General features: G+C 39.8%; 1 protein-coding gene across 8 annotated transcripts in view; it reads right to left on the bottom strand.

The window, feature by feature from the left end:
- The window catches only part of FHIP1A (FHF complex subunit HOOK interacting protein 1A), a 241752-nt gene that overhangs the window by 173702 nt on the left and 48147 nt on the right, over window positions 1–19903 (bottom strand). For 3 of the 8 annotated variants that reach the window (XM_057310119.1, XM_026499468.4, XM_048212383.2), the window contains exons 2-3: window positions 2289–2415; window positions 1203–1282 (exon numbers count right to left, since the gene is read on the bottom strand). The gene's annotated coding sequence lies outside the window, so the exon portion shown is untranslated. The remainder of the gene's footprint in view (window positions 1–1202; window positions 1283–2288; window positions 2416–19903) is intronic. The other 5 variants (XM_026499469.4, XM_044384358.3, XM_044384361.3 and 2 more) reach the window with 3 other exon arrangements.

The raw sequence follows: 19903 nt of genomic DNA, 5'->3' as shown, positions 1-19903 counted from the left end.
CATCAACAAAATGAGATAAAGAAAATGTGTTGGAATAGTATTCAGCCTTAAAAAGTGAGGAAAATGCTGACACACGCTACAACATGGACAAATGTAATTCTAAGTGCAACAAGCCGGTAACAAAAAGACAGATACTGCAGGAGTCCACATACATGAGGGATCTAGAACAGTTAAATCCACAGAGACAGAAAGTAGAATGATGGTTGCCAGGGGCTGAGGGAAGGGGGAAATGGGGAGTTGTTGTTCAGTACAGTTTCAGTTTTGCAAGATGAAAACATTCTGGAGACTGGTTGCACAACACTGTGAATATACTTGATAATACTGAACTATATACTTAAAAATGGTTAAAACGGTAAATTTTACCTTGTGCAATTTAACACCATTTTTAAGTATAAACTTAATAGAATACTTCATACTAATAAATATTTTAAGAAGCATCTCAAGTTAATAGCCTTTACTTAAAAATCTATAGTCACATTTTTAGTTTACATAAAGTATATTATCTCTCAATATTAACATGCACAGAATGTTATAGTTGTACATATCTATTAAAGCAAAGGTATAATCTGCACACTTGAAAATACCTAAAAAATAACACTTTATACACAAGGCTTGTATTCCCAAAAATTAATAAATTTACACAAACCATTACTAAAGAATGTGCATGGTAATGAAAATAACTTTGTTATCAAAGGCTACTATTTCATTTCACATTAATACTCCCTTTCATTTGAGGGGTTCAAAGAGCTTCACAAAATCGCAGTATTCTTTCTGTTTGAACCATAAATTACACAGCAAAACTTTCCTCACAGTATTTACTGAAAAATGCTGGGCTGGGGCCCCTGGGTGGTTCAATCAGTTGAGCATCCAACTCTTGATTTTGGCTCAGGTCACGTTCTTGGGGTCATGAGATCAAGACCTACAACAAGCCCCCAGGGGGGGTCGGGCTCTGTGCCCAGTGGGGAGTGTGCTTGAGATTCTCTCTCTCCATCTCCCCCTCCTCCCCGCCCCCCCCCCCGCTCCCTCCACATGTGCACACGCTCTCTCTGTAAAATAAAAAATCTATACATCTTTAAAAAGGGGGGGGGGGGGACACTGGGCTGGATGCTGAGTGAGTGTAGCACAGACTCCAGGGGCCTCCAATGCTTATCCACTCCTCTTGACCACCCACGTTTGAGTAAGAAACCTGAGGTACAACTTACTAGCAAATCTGAAGAGCAGATGTTTCATAAAAGTTAGTGTTTGGCATCTAGATGTGAAAAACAGATTTATCCATTTGCATCTAAGGAAAAAAATATATCCATTTTGAATTTAGACATAAAGTTAAAGTACAGTTTTAATTCAATTACATTCTCAACTTGATCTAATAATAAGCTACTTGAGAACATATCCCTGTGCTGTTTTATTTAATGCAAAAATCAAGGAAATAACGATGCAACACCTTTACATACAAAAATACAAAGATGGGACAGAAATATGACCTTACTGCACTGGGGGTTTCAAACGCTCTCATAAAATGCAGATTCCCAAACCCTTCCCACTCCCATTCTGATTCTGACTTGCTAGATAGGGACCTAATAATTTGAATTTTTAATGTGTATTTTTAACAAGCACTCTAATAACACTTGGAGTAACAATGCAAAACACACCACCAGTAAGATGCAAATTACACTGGCTCAGGGGTATACCTTATAAGGAAGTTTAGATCTCATCTTGTTTAACCTCATCAGCACAGGAGCCCTTTCTACAATGCTGACAGATTGATTGATTGATTTTAATAAGAAAGAATACCAACATTTACATAGTCAAATAAATAGCACATGCTTCTCTGTAAGCTTACAAACCCTATCGCTTATTTTAACAACACTACCATTGTTTGAAACCTAGAGTCACCTCTTCTTAGAATTAACTTTCAATACAGTCTGTAAGCCTTCAAACACACAAATTACAGAAAGGAAATGGTTTTCACTATATTATCGCACCTTCTGGTTGTTGATCAAAATGAGAGCCCCCCAGATTCATCACCCTAGCACTAAAGGAGTTTAGACAACTTCCCAAATACACCCCGACAGGGTTGAGATTTGCCACCACAGAGAATACCACCAGAGGATCAAGACGCCATTGCAAAAAGTAAATAAATAAATTCTGATGTTTTGGGTAGAGGACAGCCTCTCAAAAAAACTGTTTTGAACAATATAATATGGACGTGGACGTGTGAGCTCAAACAGGCTTTTTTAAAGCATGTTGTTGGAATTACTAAACTCGTATCAATAGTAATAAGACATTACCTACGATTGCTGTCTTCAGTAGCCTACTGCTGAGCTGTATTTGTTCTCTTCACTGTATCCAAGGGACAGAAAAGATTTCTCCAACACTCGGCACTGCTGGAAACTCCCAGAAGACGACTTCCAAGATCTATAGAAAGGAACAAAAAAATGTCCTGCAACCATTAATAAACTACAAAACCCAGTCTAAGAGTCTCTAGTTTGCCTCTCGTCTCCTTCACTACCATTTGTGGTGTACCGAGTGGGTTCTCCTCAGACTGCACTTACCTTTCTCATAAAGGAAATTATAAGCAAAAAGTCCTCTCAATGCTTTAATAAAACTACCTTTTGCACCAGAGATGTCTAAAGAATTCTTTCTTGGCTGTTGGCTATGAACCCCACCATTTCATTTTTTTTAAAGATTGATTCATTTATTTTAGAGAGAGAGAGCGAGGGGAGGGGCAAAGGGACAAGGAGAGGGAGAATCCCAAGCAAATTCCCCCTGCTGAGCTTGGAGTCGACGTGGGGCCTGATCCTAAGATCCCAAGATCACGACCTGCGTGGAAACCAAGAGTCGGACACTCAGCCGACTGAGCCACCCAGGTGCCCCCACGACCACTTCAAACCACACCAATGGGGATTAAGGAGGGCACTTGTCCTGATGAGCAGCCAGTGTTATATGGACATGTTGAATCACTACATTGTATACCTGAAACTAATATAACACTGTATGATAGCTATAATGGAATTAAAATGAAAAAAAATATATATATATATACACACACACACACACATACATACACACTTAAATTTAAAGCATGGAAACCATTTAAATGCCCAATAACTGGGAAAGTGTTAAGTAAATTTGACGTAACATAATTTACTTAGACATGATTTTGTCAGCCATCAAAAACTTTTATGAGTTTATAATAAAATGGAAAATGCCATTTATCATATAAAAAAAAGCAGAGTACAACGCTGTAATTACATATGATCACAACTACTTATGCAAAAGCAAGAAATAAGATGAAATTTGTTTCAATATAGTTCTAGGTATTAGAAAAACTATTTCCCCAACTTAGATGGGTTAAGGTGAGTGATTCAAGTCAGAGTCTAGTATAACAAATACATCTTTTCAAAATCTCTGTGTAACAAGGATGAGCCACTCATTAATGCAATAATTTTTCTGCAACAGACCAATATATTAAAAGATGGCTTCCTAGAAGTCACTGTCAGAGATTGTGGGTGGGGGAGTGAGTGTGTGTGTGTGTGTGTGTGTGTGTGTGTGTGTGTTTGACCTACAGATGCCTCAAAGGCTTAGAATGTAATACCCTTTCTTGTAACAAATGTTTCATGAAAGGGAAAAAAAAATGGGGGGGGGGGGTCAAGGTAGGGCGACCTCAATGTGACCTAAACCTTTAAAACTGGGCACAGTGATGGTAGAGACCAGGCACAAGAAGAATGAATAACAGACATGAAGAATAAAAGGCAACATTTTACATGCAAATAAACAAATTCTTCATATCCCTAAAAAGAAGACAGCAGGTCCAAAATGGAGTCACTTGTGCTAAATCCTATGTCAGCAAACCAAGACTCAATACCTAACCTAACTGGATTTCAACCACCCACCATCCCCCCAGGAATGTAACCTTTAACCAGCCAACATGGAATTAGCTGAACAGCACTAGCAAGATAATCCATCTAATAGACCCCTTCCATCTCCCTTAGAAAGACAACCTTGCTTGAAACAATGCATTTTTTGCTAATAATTTCCTTTTTCTGCCCCCTTTCTGCCTTTAAAAATCTTTCTTCTTCTATAGCTCTGTGAAGCTCCTTTCTGTTGCTAGATGGGATCCTGCCCAATTCATAAATCAGTTGAAATAAGGCCAATTTGATCTTCAAATTTATTCAGTTGAATTTTTGTTGTTTAAAAATACCAAAATTTCGGGGTGCATGGGTGGCTCAGTGCTTGAGCATCCAACTCTTAATTGGGGCTGGGGTCATGATTTCAGGGTCGTGAGATCAGCGCCACGTCAGGCTCCAAACTGGGCATGAAGCCTGTTTAAGATTTTCTCTCACTCCCTCTCCCTCTGCCCCTCCCCCTGGCTGGGGAGCACAATCTCTCTTTCTCAAAAAAAAAAAAAAAATCCTTCAGTACCTTCAAATCTGCCTTCTTCAATCTAATCAATTAATCATTTATTAAGCATCTGGGACATCACAGTTAAATTCATTATCAAATCTCGGGCATTTAATCACAAGAGGTTTTACAAGGAACAGAATGCTACTTTTTCCATAATCCCATGTGAACAGTTTTATCATCATGTACTGGAGAGATACAGGCTCTTCTACTGCCTCTTAAGAATTACACATTGCTTCCAGATGCTTTTCAGGTGATTTCGAGCCTTTCTTCATTCTGTGACTGCTGAATTATGAAAGGGCATCTCTAATTCATGAGAAATACTTCTCCCATCTTAGTGTCCATTATCATAAATCCTCCTCTTACACTCAACATTTTTAGGCACTCACACATATGCTTTTACTTAGGTAATAAGGCATCGCTGTGTATCGGTAAGGGCTTTAATAAGAACCACTTCCATTTTACCATCATGATTCCCCGACAGCAACACTTTGGGACTTCAAAGGAAGCGGAGTCCTTTGACAGCAATGCACAGAATGACATGGAAAGCAGGGTTAAACAGAACTCAGGTAAATTGAAAGGACTCTTTTAAAATTCACTGGGTCTTGATAACTCTCTTGGTTGTCATCTCACTTAAAAACAAAATATTTCTCCTGCTTAAAAGTGGGGGATGGGGGGGTAGTTGGCAGTTAACAACTCAGTCACACTCAAATCTCTGCTCGGGCAAGATTCTTCTAACAAAATGTCCTACCTCCATATAATAAAATCAAATTCAGGCTCACACTCCTTCTGTGTAACAGCTATGTCACATTCCTAATTTCAACAAAAGAACAAAATTTAAACCTCACTTCCAGATGGCATAAATTCAATGAATTTAGACCTCTGCTGTGCTGAGTTCAGAAACCTGCTAATAGACAGGAATACACAAAAAGCACAGCAAAACCATCAAATGAACATGCGGGGGGGAGGATAATTAATATCCACATCATAAATTTCTCCCTATAATCAGTAAAACAGATGTGGGGGTTTACACAGGAGGTGTGGATTTATCCAGAGCACTATATTAATTGACCTCTGTTACAATCAAGTGCTTTCCTGCAGGGTAATTAAATCAATCAATCAAAACAGAAGTCTCAAAAAGTTCAACAAGTTCATTCAAACACATGCAACTGACTATGAGCTAATTATTGAGTAATTTCATTCTCCAAAAGAGCTGACCTGAGATAGATTGTATTCACATGTGGAAACTGTAACGTAGAAGAAAATATTCTACATGGTCCTACAATCTTCACTGATTCCATTAAGCATATAACAACAGCCTTAAAATAGATGCACTTAAACGCAATCCCTGAATTTCATAATGATTAAAATGAAACCCAAGAGGCTAAGGGCCCTACTGAAGAGTGACCAGCTGGAAAATGTGAAGACAGTGGAGATCCCCTATCTTCTGACCCACAGTGATGCTACCTTCTTCACGTTAAGCTCACAATTCCTCAACTATTCTACCCATTAAGTTGATTTTATTCCTTTCCCCAAACAGCAAAACTTTTAAAGCTTTGGGAAAAGCTGAATCAAATCAAGCTTCAATTTTCAATTTCCATTCAATCAATCCCTGAGATTTTGCATTAGTTTTATAGAGTCGACTCTTTACCCCAGAAACCCAGCGTAAGTTGGATGACTTCGGGCAGGTCTCAACCTGGAAACAAATTAGTGAGTTGCAGCGTATCACCGAAGAGGAAAAGCAGGCAGGGAGAGATGACAGGCATCTTGGAAATGAATCAAAACTACAAGTTTATTAAAATGAATAATGAAGGTGAACAAAACCAAAATCCAAGTATTGAAGTGCTGTTTCCTAAAGTGACAACTACGCAAAAGACGTTTCTTAAAGAAAAAAAAAAAGTAGTAACCATTGACGTTTCAAGTTCCGCATTCAAATAAATGGCATTCTAAATATCCCTCTTGAATATTCACAAAGCATATTATGCTATGCGTATTAAGCTCTAAGAAAACCTGCAGGAAAGAAGCCTGCTTAGTTGTAATGCAACACTCCCCAACTTTATTTGACATCTTTGGTTTGCAGAGCTTGTACTGACACCCTCCAAGAAACATACTGCAGGAAGCACATACAGCATTTTTGATGAACAACATGAGTATGACCCTCAGTAGGCAACATTTATAGCAAGATGGGCTTCCTCTTCCAGACCCAACTGTCAAAAATCAACTCATGAGATAAAGGAACCCTGTAACTATAATGAAAATCACCACCATCAACAATGTGTATTAAGTGCTAATAAGCGCAAGACATTGTGCTAAATGCAATTTTTTTGGAGAAGGGGTAGGGGTATATTCAAATTCAAATTACACTCCCCAAAGGCTGCATCTATTCATAAACAAACAAAACACCTTAACACAAATAAACATATACACTGTTCTATACCTTACATTTTTCACCAAACATATACTGGCAATTTTTGCAAAACAATACATAAAGAAAGTCACTGGTATTTTTTATGACTGCATGGTTTCTAACCTACAGATGTAACAATGTATGCAGGTGCCAAGGATGAGTATTTCGGCTGTTTCCGATCTTTAACCATTATAAACTCTCCTACAATAATTATCTTGTACATAAATCGTTTTCTCATGCATGTAATATGTATGTACATGTAAGATACATTCATAGTACACACGAATATATAGTATATCTCGGAGAACGTATTCACATCTAGGATAAATTTTTAGAACCGAAGTTCCTACTCAAAGGATACAGGCTTTTGCCAAATGGCCCACTGAAGAGGCCACTGTGTTGCATTCACACTCTCTACAGTGTAGGTTATAATTCCATCTAATAGTGGTAAATGATACTTCCACAGAGTTGTCACACACACATCTCCTTTAATGAGTGGATTAAGCATCTTCTCATATGTGTAGAAGCCACTGTCATTTCCCTTCGAGAAGACTATTTGATTCCTTTGTCCATTTGTCTACTGAAAGGCTGGACTTTTTCTTACGGATTTGTAGGAGCTCTTTATTAGAAAAATTAGTCCCCCTTTGTGATATGAAAAGCAAACATTTTTCCCAATTTTCTTGTTCTCTGACTTTCCTTATGCATGATTTTTTCAGTTAGTTTTTTTTTGGGGGGGTGGTAATATGATCAAGTTTTCAATCCTTTATGGCTTTTCAGTTTTCTGTCTTACATAGAAAGGCCCTATGTACTCAAAGATGATAAAATTTCTCATGCTGTCTTCCAGAACTTTTTTTTTTAATTTGTTTTACATAGCTTTTGGCTTAACATTTGAGGTACTGCTCTGAATAGCTTTTTCACCCCCGATGACTACCTGCTTATCCCACTACTATTTATTGAACATAGCATCTTTCCCCAATTAATCTGAAAGGCCATCTTTATCATATGCTAAATACGGTATTTTATAATACCAGTGTTTCAATTATTGTAGACTTACAATGTGTTTTGTTTTGTTTTGTTTTTAAGTAGGTTCTCGGGGCTTGAACTCACCACCCTGAGATCAAGACCTGAGCTAAGACCAAGAGTTGGACGCTTAACCAACTGAGCCACCTAGGCGCCCCACCTTACAATATGTTTTAATGTCTTTTTCAGAACTGTCCTAGCTATTCGTGCTTATTTTTTCATGTGAACATAGAATAAGCTTGTTTAGTAACACCCACAAAAAAAAAAAAAAAAATCCTGCTATAATTTTCACTGAAACTACATCAAACACACACATTAATTTAAGGAGAACTGTCACCTTTATATCCAAGAACGGGACAGGCCTCTTCATGTCTTTTCTGTTTCCCTCAGGAGCACTAAGTGCCTTCATATACATCGTATATATTTCTTAAGTTTATTCTTGGGTAGTTTATCCTTTTAATGCTAACGGTCTTTTCTTCCACTATATCTTCAAATTAGTCATTGCTGGTGTATATGAAAGCTATAAATATTGACATATTATCTTGGTATCCAGACACATTTATATATTATCTATATAATTAGTTTTTATTCTAGTCATATATTCCTATCATTTATAAATAATATTTATTACCTTTCTGGGTTTTATACCTTTATAACTTTATTTTCTTTCTCTTGTCCAACTATCTTGACTTGTGATTCCAAAACACCATTAATAAACACTGAAAATAGTGGGCATTCCTATTGCGTTCCTGACTTCCATGGGGATGTTCTCCCCATGGTTTTTGATTTGAGACGGACATAACTTATTTCGCTAAGGATATCTTCCTACTCTATTTTGAGGGGTTTTAGATCAAAAATTATACTGAATTTTATCAGATGGCTTTTCCATAAAAATATGATTTTTGTTACTGACATTTAATAAGATAATGAACGTCATACTACTGGATCCTTCTTGCATTCCTAAAACAATCCTCACATGCTATGGTATATTATTCTTTTAACATGTGCAAAGTACATACTGAATGTGTTTTCTCACTCAGTTCTGTAGGCAACCTGACAAGGTGGGTATTACCATCATGGCTGCTCTAGCCCTCACTCGCTGGACTCCTGCTGTCTTCCCCACTGCTCCTCAAACACGCACTGCTTGCTCTCACCTCAGGGCTGGGGCAGCACCTGCCAGACTTGCTGTTCCCTGAGATCCCCTCTCTCTAGATACCTTCATGTATCATTCCTCTCTCCATTTATGTCTCTGCTTCCACGTCACCTCAGTACAGGGGCCTTCCCTATCTGCCCCACATAGAAAGAAACCACCTTCGAATCGTGTCATTCAACCCCAATTTTTCATTTTTCCTTGGTGCAATTGTTTCTATCTAAAATACATTTCATTTCTATCTATTTATATTGCATTTCTCCCTGTAGAATATAAGCTCCACAAATGCAGGGTTTTATCTGCTTTGATCACTGCTTACTTCCCAGCACCAAGAACAGGCCTGACACACAGAAATTACTTAATAACCACTGAACAAACGAATGAATGAACACATGAATGAATGAATACCTTTTTTTTTTTAAGTAATCTCTATACCCAACGTGGGGCCCAAACTCATGACCCAGAGATCAAGAGTAGTAAGCTCCACGGACTGAGCCAACCAGGCTCCCCATGAATACCCATTTTATAGACAGGAAACTAAAGCTCAGAGAGATCATGTAACTAAAATCATACCGTGGCCAAGCTGCGCCTGAAGCCCAAGTCTAACTTTCAATTCCCTACCCCTAACCACTAAAATAAATGACAGATGATTTTAGGCCACAGAAAATGCTCATATAATCTTATGAACACTAAATCACAAGTTACTGACTCCACTGAAAGTGAGAGGAAAACTGTAGATGGTCCTTGTATAAGATAAGCAAAAGAATCAGAAGATGGCCTCCAGAGAATTCCTTAAAAATTATGGGCAGAGAAAGGAGAACCTCTTCTATTGCTTGTGGGAACAAAAGCTGGTACAGCCATTCTGGAAAACAGTATGAAGGTTCCTCAAAAACTTAAAAATAGAGCTCCCCTACAACCCAGCAAGTGCACTACTGGGTATTTACCCCAAAGATATGGTGACCCAAAGGGGCACCTGCACCCCAATGTTTATAGCAGCAATGTCCACAATAGGCAAACTATGGAAAAAGCCCAGAAGTCCATCAACAGATGAATGGATAAAGAAGTGTATATATATATACAATATACAAAGGAATATTACTCAGCCATCAAAAAAATGAAATCTTGCCATTTGCAACAATGTGGATGGAACTAGAAGGTATTATGCTAAGTGAAATAAGTCGATCAGAGAAACAATTATTATATGATTTCACTCATATGTGGAATTTAAGAAACAAAACAGAGGATCATAGAAGAAGGAGGGAAAAATAAAACAAGATGAAATCAGAGACAGAGACAAACCATAAGAGACTCTTAACCAAAGGAAACAAACTGAGGGTTGCTGGAGGGGACAGGGGTGGTGATGGACATTAAGAAGGGTCCGGGATGTAATGAGCACTGGGTGTTATATGCAACTGATGAATCAATGAACTCTACTTCTGAAACTAATAATATGTTCATCAACTGAATTTAAATTTTAAAAAAAGAGGAAAAGAAAATTATGGGCATTTTATTGGGGCAGCTCTCCTCTCTCAATACCCATGAACCTCATGCAGCAAGCATCCCAAAACGCTGACCCACCCCCACATATGTCCTTGGATATCCAGAAGATCAAAGAGGATGCTTCATGAAACATGTGTTTACTACTGGTAAACGCCATGAAACACGCGTTTACTACTGGTGCTAACAGATATAAGAACTAGACATGCACTCACCCTACACACTAGCCATTTTACAGCCAGGACAGGCACCCAGGACGTGGCTTTGAAAAATGACTTGCTCTTTCAAAGTCTAAGAATCCTTTTTGGTTTTAAGGCAATTTACAGGTAGGTATTCTTCATGTTCGTTCCCTCTTCTATCACTGGGACACTTTCTTGAACCAACTTCAGGCCAAAAACAAAATCTCACCAATCTCCATTTCTGATATTAAACAGTGTCTTTAATTTTTTTCAGAATTCAATCAAACTCTGTATTTTAGAACCGTGGAGCTGATCCAACATCACGATGTGTCCCATTTAATTCCATCAATGTAAAGCATAATGAGCAAAGATTGAGCTAGTGAGGCCTAACTAAATGTTTTGAACCTGTGAATTTAAAAAGCAAGGCTCATTTATGGTATTTCTAAATAGTAAATAAAATCATCTTCCAACATTTCCCTATCAAATTACAATCATTTTTCCACCAGCACACACTTGGGGAATGCCACAAAAGAACTTTTCTAACAGTTCGTTCTATTGTTGCTCATAACCTCCTAAATATTTCTCTCATTGGCTTCTATTCAAAGATAAATGGAAGGCAGTAAAATTTATGGAAAATGTATTCAACTGCTTAAAATACATCAAGCAAAAGGAAGAAGATTGTAGAGCTATATTATGAGTTGTGAAATGACAGCTCCTCCATTCCATCCTGGCTTCAATGAGAGCTAACAAAACTGGCAGACTGGTCAAATTCCAAACCACCTCCGACACGGAGCTCCAATCTCCCACCTCGAACTCTCACCTTGGTCAAGGCCAGAGTAAACACCTGTCCTTCACATTTCTACACAACGTCACTTTGTAGGCCACAAAAACAAGCTTTCACACCAGGGAGGAAGCAAATTCCAGGGCACTGGACAAATTTCTCCTCTCTTCAACCAGTCTGTTGAGTGTTCCCTTGCCTTTCTCAGCTGTCCAGATACTGAAAGGAGGAAAAGGACCTTTCTGTAAAACTGAAAAGTGTAACCAGGTAAGTTTGCCCTTTAAGCAATTCACAGAGAGAGAAGTAAAATACAACTCTGGTTAAGGTTTAAAATTTAGCTATGAAAATTATATGATAGCACTTGACCAACATGTTGCAAGATTTTAATGAAATAAAATTATGAAAGTGAAGTCAACTGAAGTCAATTTTTATATTTCATGGGCCAAGGAAGAGGCATGAAAGAATTTTTTAAAGTAACATTTAAAAGATACTGTACTTTATAAAATTAAGGAAAAAATGACAATTGTGCCACTTCAGAAATGCCTTAGAATACGGAAGTGAGGGAGTCTAAAAGCATTAACTATAAAAAGAGAAGCCAGAGTGTTAAATTAAAGAAGAGAGACAGATTAGCACTGAGAAAAATTCACCTTAATAAAACTCAGCTTAATACGAGAAAATAATTTATTCACCTTGCATAATACTATTTCATTTTATTTAGTCCTTTCTCTAAGAATTCTAGAGATCTTTGTTAAGTATTATCCACTTAATCCCCCATTGACAGGTATAAAAGGAAAAGGCACTGCTGTTACCATTTGCAAACATGCAAGAGATTTCAGTTAACAAAAAAAAAAAAAAAAAAAGAGTAAGAGATATAAAGTTTCAGGAAACTTCAAAGAAAAGAAGACAGGAATAGACTCTTTCTGGCTTGGCGTTTGGGGAGCAGATGTGGCTGAAACATACCATAAAGACAGAAATATATATAATATAGGACTGGCTTAAATAAGCAAACAGATCTGGAGTTTTCTTACAGGAAAGATAAGCTTGGCAGAATCTCAGTTTACACTCCAGCATTCGACAATATCTTTTCTATATCAACTTTTATATCAAGTTATATCAAGGGCATGCTTTATAATTCTTAGAAACAGACCAACACGGGGCATCACCACTCACACTTCTTTCTTGGAGTCTTAGAAGCAAAAAATATTCAGAAGTATGAAAAAGCTGACAAAATTCTAACCTTCATATGAAATCCCTACCAGAAAACATGGAAGGAAAATGCAATAAACATCCTTCACAGCCCCAGGGCACCTTGTACGTGCCTCTCTTAATATTTGTTTATGTTTTCATCCCCTTAGGAGGCTGTGATCTCCTTGAAGGCAAGGACCTAGCTTTATATCCTCCTGGCCTATCAGCCACTGAATTCAAATAAATGAACAAAGTGTTGAATCAATTAACCTTTCTTAAGTTCTCTTGACAAAAAATATTCACGGCGTTTGTATTATGTACATTTTCTCTCTATGAAAACAATACCAAAAAGATCATGGCCTCAAACACACATTAAAAGCCAACTGGCAAGGAAAAGCCTTGTTTCAATTATTAAGGCAAAGCTAGTTTTCTAAATTTTATTTCCAGTATTGTAATACAGTGTATTCGTTTCCGGAGTACAATACAGTGATTGCACACTTCCATACAACACCGCTGCTCATCACAAGTGCCCTCCTTAATCCCCCTCACCTGCTTAACCCATCCCCCCACCTCCCCTCTGGAACCATCAGTGCGTTCTCTGTAGGTAAGGGTCTTTTTCTTGCTTTGTCTCTTCCTTTCCTTTGCTCATTTGTTTCTTAAATTCCACAGCAGTGAAATCGTATAGTATTTGTTACTAAGGCAAAGCTATTTTGAAGTCAAAACCTAAGTCACTGGACTCTAACGTAAATGTAATATGTTTTACAATAAACAGTAAGCTTTTAACATCACACAAGTTATTTCCTAACCTTCCATATGTCCAGACTCCTTAACTGTCCAGACAGGTGAATACACAACCTCAAAATACCCATCAAGTCATACATGGTTTCTGGGTCAGGTGACTGACATGCTGCTGAAACGGATTTGCCTTCCTTATGTCCACGCAAACAGATTCTGTGATACTAGTTTCCGCTGTAGGAAGCACAGATTCAGGGGCCTGGGTTGGCTGGTTTGTTTTTCTTACAAGAATCTGTGGTAAAAGGTAATCCAGGGAAATCTAGATCTAGGCCTGCTTTGCTTCAGGCTCCCTCCTATCCTGAAGTATCTCAATCTACTCTGCTTCTTCCAAGAAATGTCAAGTTCACCTATTTGGAACATGGCCCTGGAGCTCCTGAACCTCGCACCCGCCCCTCATCTCTCTTCTCTGCATCTGCGCCCAATAAAGTCCCCTGAGGTCAAGACACCAACAAATCTCATTCAAGTAAAAAAGGTGATCTTGGAGTACTGGCACTCCGACTTTGAAAAGTGAAGTCTACACCAGCCAGCATCTGAGGCAATCAGCTAACATCATGCCCACTGTCTCTGCCCAACAAAATAAGATCCTGGAGCAAAAAATGCAATGTGGCCACAGACCAAAGAAGGAAAATGAAAACCTCAATAAAAAGATGCAGAGGGCAAAGATATTAGTATTAATTACCGAGTCTAAACCCCTACTACTGACATCAGTGACTTGAAGAATGAAGAACTTTCCATGATCAATCAGGTCTCACTAGACAGACCGTAAGAATGCCAGGCAGGAACCCTCCTCTCTGTGTTCACACTACTGTTCAACAAATTGCACATGTATAAACCCTAAAATCAATACAGATATTAAATGACAAAAGGTCTAAATGACATTAATATGCATATTTGTGATAGAAATATGGAGTCACTAGCTCAAAGTGAAAGTCTAAATGACATTAATACGCACATGCCTGATAGAAACAGGGAGTCACCTACTTAAAGTTAATGGTCATACTCAAAACTCTGACTTTGACAGAAAGAACCACCACCCCACTCACTCACACCTTTTCTACCCACCCAGTGGCAGGAAACTGAAATTACTGACATCTTGATGTCCTTTGCAGTGACCCTACTGGAGTGAAAGAGTAATTCAAGTCAGAACAAGAATCTTTATAAGTTTTCAAAGCACAAATATTCCTTTTCGAAAATGCGCTGGCCCTAAGCCCTGGGTACAGACACCTTTTACACGCCAGCCTGCCTCAACACACAGAATCTCATTACTGACTGAACCACAGACACAATGCACTTACAAAATAAAAGTAAATTAAATATCCACATACACAGCTCTCTTTTCTTCACTATTAGACAAAAAGCACAAGTGGAAAAAGTGAGGCACTGACCTCTAGCTTAAACACAAATGGAATGACCCTACCACACATTACTTAAAAATGCAAAGCGCAATCTCAAGTTAATTTGTCACTTGCAGAAATCGCTGTGCTTTTAGGATGAGAATTCATTTATGAGAAGCTCTTAGCACAGTTTTCCCCTAACCTTCTCAATTTATCTTGCATTTGCTACTCTTCCACAGCAAACTTTTATGAATTTTAAGGCTGTGTAATGTGAGTTACAAGGTCACCAGTCTTTGAAACCCAGAGAACAATCTAATGCAAAGGAGGTGACGCTACCAGCTGCCTAAGACTTGCCCTCTCCTGACCCAACATGCTAAAAAGACAGGATCAGGTGGGATTTTCCTATGATCTTTATGAAGGCAAACAGAAGAGGGGCTGGGGACAGCTTGCATTTGACTGTGAAGTGGGGAGAGGAGATCTATAAAATTTTTCTTTAAAAATAAGGAACAGCAAAAAAGAAATCCACAATTTTAACATGATCCGTTTATTTTAGAGAAAGAATAACAATTTTAGGTGCACTGACACAACCAGTCTTTTATCCACAATGAGCTTTTGAGACTAGTCTAGGCATCATCCAAGAGCAAACAGAAGTAACTGGAGCACGAGCCAGTGGGCGTGTCCAATGCCGGGAGCTGACGGGTAAACCTCGTGATAACTTCATGCTTTTCTCTAAGCCTCAGGGTCAACTGTAAACGGGGATAATATCTTCCTATTCTATATACCTCACAGGCTCAAACTTTTTAAAGAAACTATACCTGAAACTATAGAATTAGTATGCAACCTGCCTCACGCCCAGAGACAGACCGTGATTGCACAAGTAAAGAACCAGTCTTAACTCCGCTTAATGGACACAGTAACACTTGAGGAGACCACAAGGCAGGCTACACTAGGATTAGCAATCCCCCTGAGAGCTCTTCCGCCTCAAATGGCTGCAAATCTTGTGACGACTTCTTAAAACTATTAACCCAAAGCAGCTAAAGCAATAGTTAATCAGCTTTTTGGAGGGGAGCAGGGGGGTACACAGATCCTTTCCAGAATCTGAGGAAAGCTATAGACCCTCTAGTCACCAAAAATCACATCCATACATAAAAGCAAATTTTACTTTTCTGCTATCGGAGTGGTTCTTGGGTCTCACATTAGGAATCCCCAGCTGCCGGCTTTCGAATGACTGCCTAGTTCATAAGAAAGACACAAGAGAAAAGGAACAGGTTTGCAATGCGAAGGCTGAAGTGCTGCATTGGGAATCCTCCCACAGACCCTCACCGGACACTTGAGGCTAAGATGCCTGAGTGACCTCAGTAGCATCCAAATGAATGAGGCCCTGGTTGGTCCAGCAGAAGATCACTTCGTTTCATAAACAAGAAAGTTTCCTAGCACCTACAACATAGCGTTCACACACACCTAGTGGCTGCTTCCACGTAAGTTTCCACGTAAAAGTTACCAAGGGGTGGTAATCTTTTTTTTTTTTTAAGATTTTATTTATTTATGTGACAGACAGACAGACAGCGAGAGAGGGAACACAAGCAGGGGGAGTGGGAGAGGAAGAAGCAGGCTCCCAGCCGAGGAGCCCGATGTGGGACTCGATCCCGCAACGCCGGCATCACGCCCTGAGCCGAAGGCAGACGCCCAACGACTGCGCTACCCAGGCGCCCCAAGGGGTGGTAATCTAATTGGAAACCAGAACTAGGGTATTTGTTTTGCAGGTAAAGTTGCTGAGGACTTCGTGTAAGATGGAGAAAACATCAAATGTCCACAGCAAAGCAAGAAGAGTGCTAGGTGTTAAAATCCCCATGCCATCCCTGGCACCGTCACAGTTCAACCGCAGTGGTTCACAGGCTTCACCCTTAGAGCAGAATCACCCAGAAACCTTGTGAAATACCAACCTCTGGGCTCCATCTTCAAAGTTTCTGATTGGGCAGGCCTGGGCCAGAGGCCAAGAATTTGCATTCTAACAAGTTATAGGGGCTGCCGCTGCCACTGCTGGTCCAGGGGACCACACTTTGAGAATCACTGATCTACACAGTGAGAGCCTATCCCACATAGGACATCCCAACCTCTTTTAAGCACAGTCACAGTCTCATGCATATGTCCTACTTGTCATCAAATGGAAGAACCAGGACCACTCCATCACTAAAGTCGCCTTCTTTCCCATGCTATCTAAGGGGGCACATGGAGTGGGCCGAGCGACGTACAATAAGCTTCTCGATGACTGGTGAGTGTCTGTAAGTAATTCACACTACTTTCTGCAGAGGAAGAACTTTGAGCCGTTCTGTGTTAAAACTGTACCCTCAGGAAGCAATAAATGGCACACTGGTGCTAGGAATATTGAAGACTTAGCAAAACACCCATTACCTCCAGAGCTGTGGTTTTCAAACTGAGCCCCACAGAGCCCCAGATGTTATATCCATACGCCGCAAGGGCTGGGAAGGAAGGGAGGAGAGAAATCAAAGAGGCTTCTGGCCTCCCATTTCAGTCCCCCTCTGAACTTGAAGTGCAGGTTTTCTATGATATACATATTACCATAAATTACATTTATTAGTGGTTTTATGGTCCCTTTGAGGTAAAGAAAAGTTTAAAGAACACTGGATTTGATTACCTCTAAGAGTCCCTCCATTTCTATAATTCTACTAAATACAACAATCAAAGGTTAATTGGCACATTATAAAAATAGAAATATAAAACTGGCCCAGAAGGCTGACAAAAATGCTAAAAATAGCAAAGGCATGAGTGGTTGCAGTCAGATCACATTTGCGTCTGGTGTGAAGGTCTGGAAGTCATACACAGGAGCTTCTAAACTCACTGAGGGCAGCCATGTGAACTTCTGTAAATGGAATATAAAAAACAGACAAACTCCAGTGGTAATGATCTCTACTTAAACTTGCCCTGTCAAGCAGACACCTTGTAGAAACCAGGGTCTTTCCAGTTAAGTACCATGGTGAGACACAGAGCAAGATGCCACATACTCAGGATTATTACCAACAAAGCCACCTACTAAACTAGCAAAACTTTTCTTCATGACACACACGGTAAGCTACCAGGCAAGTTATGCATAAAGTACTAGGCTCATCACTGCAGTCCGCAGGTGGACCACAGCTGACAAGACAGAACAGGACACGAGTGGATGTGGGGATGGTGGTTTGGGGGAGGTGGACAACATACCTTTGATTACGCTTCAACTTGTAAGTCATCCATAATTCCAGTGTTCAAAATCACCTCTTAGGGGCAAATGAGGAAATGGAACCTCCTAAGTGAGGAGCCATCCATTCCTGGGAAGCCAAAGTACTCTATAATGACTAGGGTGCCCTGTCATGGAACAGATGATGTGGGTTCACCATTAAAAAGAAAGATAGTAAGAGCATCTTCAAAGATACAAGGATCTCAAACACACACCATCAACCTACTTTCAACCAATTCCCCTTTGCTACCTTCTTTGGCTAGGACAGACAGCAGCTAGACGTAGGAAGAAAGGATTGTCTCAATAGGTCAGTAACTTGTAAACTAATTTCAACAGAAAATCTAAACCACTCAGGAACACTCATCTCTTCTAAACCAAAGGAGCCAGAATGTCCCCGTTCGTATCTGTTCTAGGGACCACGGCAGGGTGGGGGTGAGGGCGGGGAGACAGCATCAGGCAAAGGGACTGCGCATTCATTATTTCATTCAATAAAAAATGTTTTCTGAGCTCCTCTAGCAATGATGAATGTTACACAGTCCCAAATCTAAAGGAGCTCACAGGGACCCTGAAAGACCTACCCTCAGCCAACCAATACAGTAAAGTCATACCTAATTGCACAGAGAACCCGGTTTGAGTCCAAAGTCAAACTCAAGCCAGCAATTACAATCAAAACTAACCTTGAAAATTCCCTGTAATTCCTCATAAAATCCAATACTATGCTGTACAATCCTAAGTCCAAGACAACCAGTTTTTCCTGCCCTCTAAGGAAAGACTTCAGGTAAACACTTCTTTCAGGTTTACACTTCTTCAGGTAAACACCAGATGAAGTCCTCGGCCGGCATTTTACAAGCCATGTGCTTAAACCCAATTGCTCTCTCTTTGAGAGGAAATGAAATCTCCCCTAAAACAGCAGGCTCCTGTCTCTCATCTAATGTTCACCCTAGAACTTATACTCGTTGTATTTCAATTGTCGTTTCTTGACCTCTTTTTTTTTCTTTCAGCCAAGTGCATTCGTTTAACTCCCGTGAGTAAAATATGCATATAATGGCTTCACTGTGATATCACCATCTTAGTATTTACCCAAAGGCACACCCAAAATGCCACCGTTTCTTCGTTTCTTCGTTTCTTCGAGTCAACACACTGTGAATCTTCCTTTTGAATGCAAACATTATCCCTACCCAAGAGAATGAATGTTTTTACCAAATTAGTTCCGGTGAGAGACCAGAGATACCAGAGTGAACAAAGTTCTGGCAGGTGAGAAGAAAATCAAGCAAGATCCAGAATATGAAACAGATGTGCAACAAATTGGGCCTGTCAGGGAACACTATGAACCCATGGTATATCCCAAGAAGAGGACTGGAGAAAGCAAGAAAAGATTCTAATGACATATATCCAAAGTTCTTCACGGTCAGTCCTACCCTCATACATTTTTACAGAGAAATCCCATTCCCAAAGTGCTCCAGACGAGAAATGCTTCCAGAAAAAGAGATGGGCCTACCAGGCTACTCTGATTTGACCCAACTAGACTATCCAATCCATTACGTAGTCCCAACTGCTAAAGCCTTCCACGGCCTTCAAGGTCACACAAACTCATGGCTCCAGACATAGATCTGGAGACTAACACAGTCCTCCACATTTTTTCCATTTCTGTTGTCCTCCCACAATGGGAAGAATGGGTGCCACACCCACCACACCTCAGAGCCTCCCCAGCAGCCTCCACAAAGGCTGACAAGTGCTGGGAAGGCTGGTCCTCTCCAGTTCCCACAGGCCCAGGTATTCCCTTATTCCAGGCAATAACAAATGCTGTCTCCGGGAAACAAAGCACTCTCCTCCAGCCTCTTCCCCTCACCTTCCCTGTAGCCTTTCTTCCTCTGTTTGTCATACTGTAGATTCTGCTGCTGTCCTCCCTCAGCAGGCTCCCT

This window comes from Ursus arctos, unplaced genomic scaffold (assembly GCF_023065955.2).
Source record: "Ursus arctos isolate Adak ecotype North America unplaced genomic scaffold, UrsArc2.0 scaffold_11, whole genome shotgun sequence".
Taxonomy (NCBI): domain Eukaryota; kingdom Metazoa; phylum Chordata; class Mammalia; order Carnivora; family Ursidae; genus Ursus; species Ursus arctos.
Note: the sequence above shows the minus strand (reverse complement) of the source record. Positions and strands in the feature narration are given on the sequence as shown.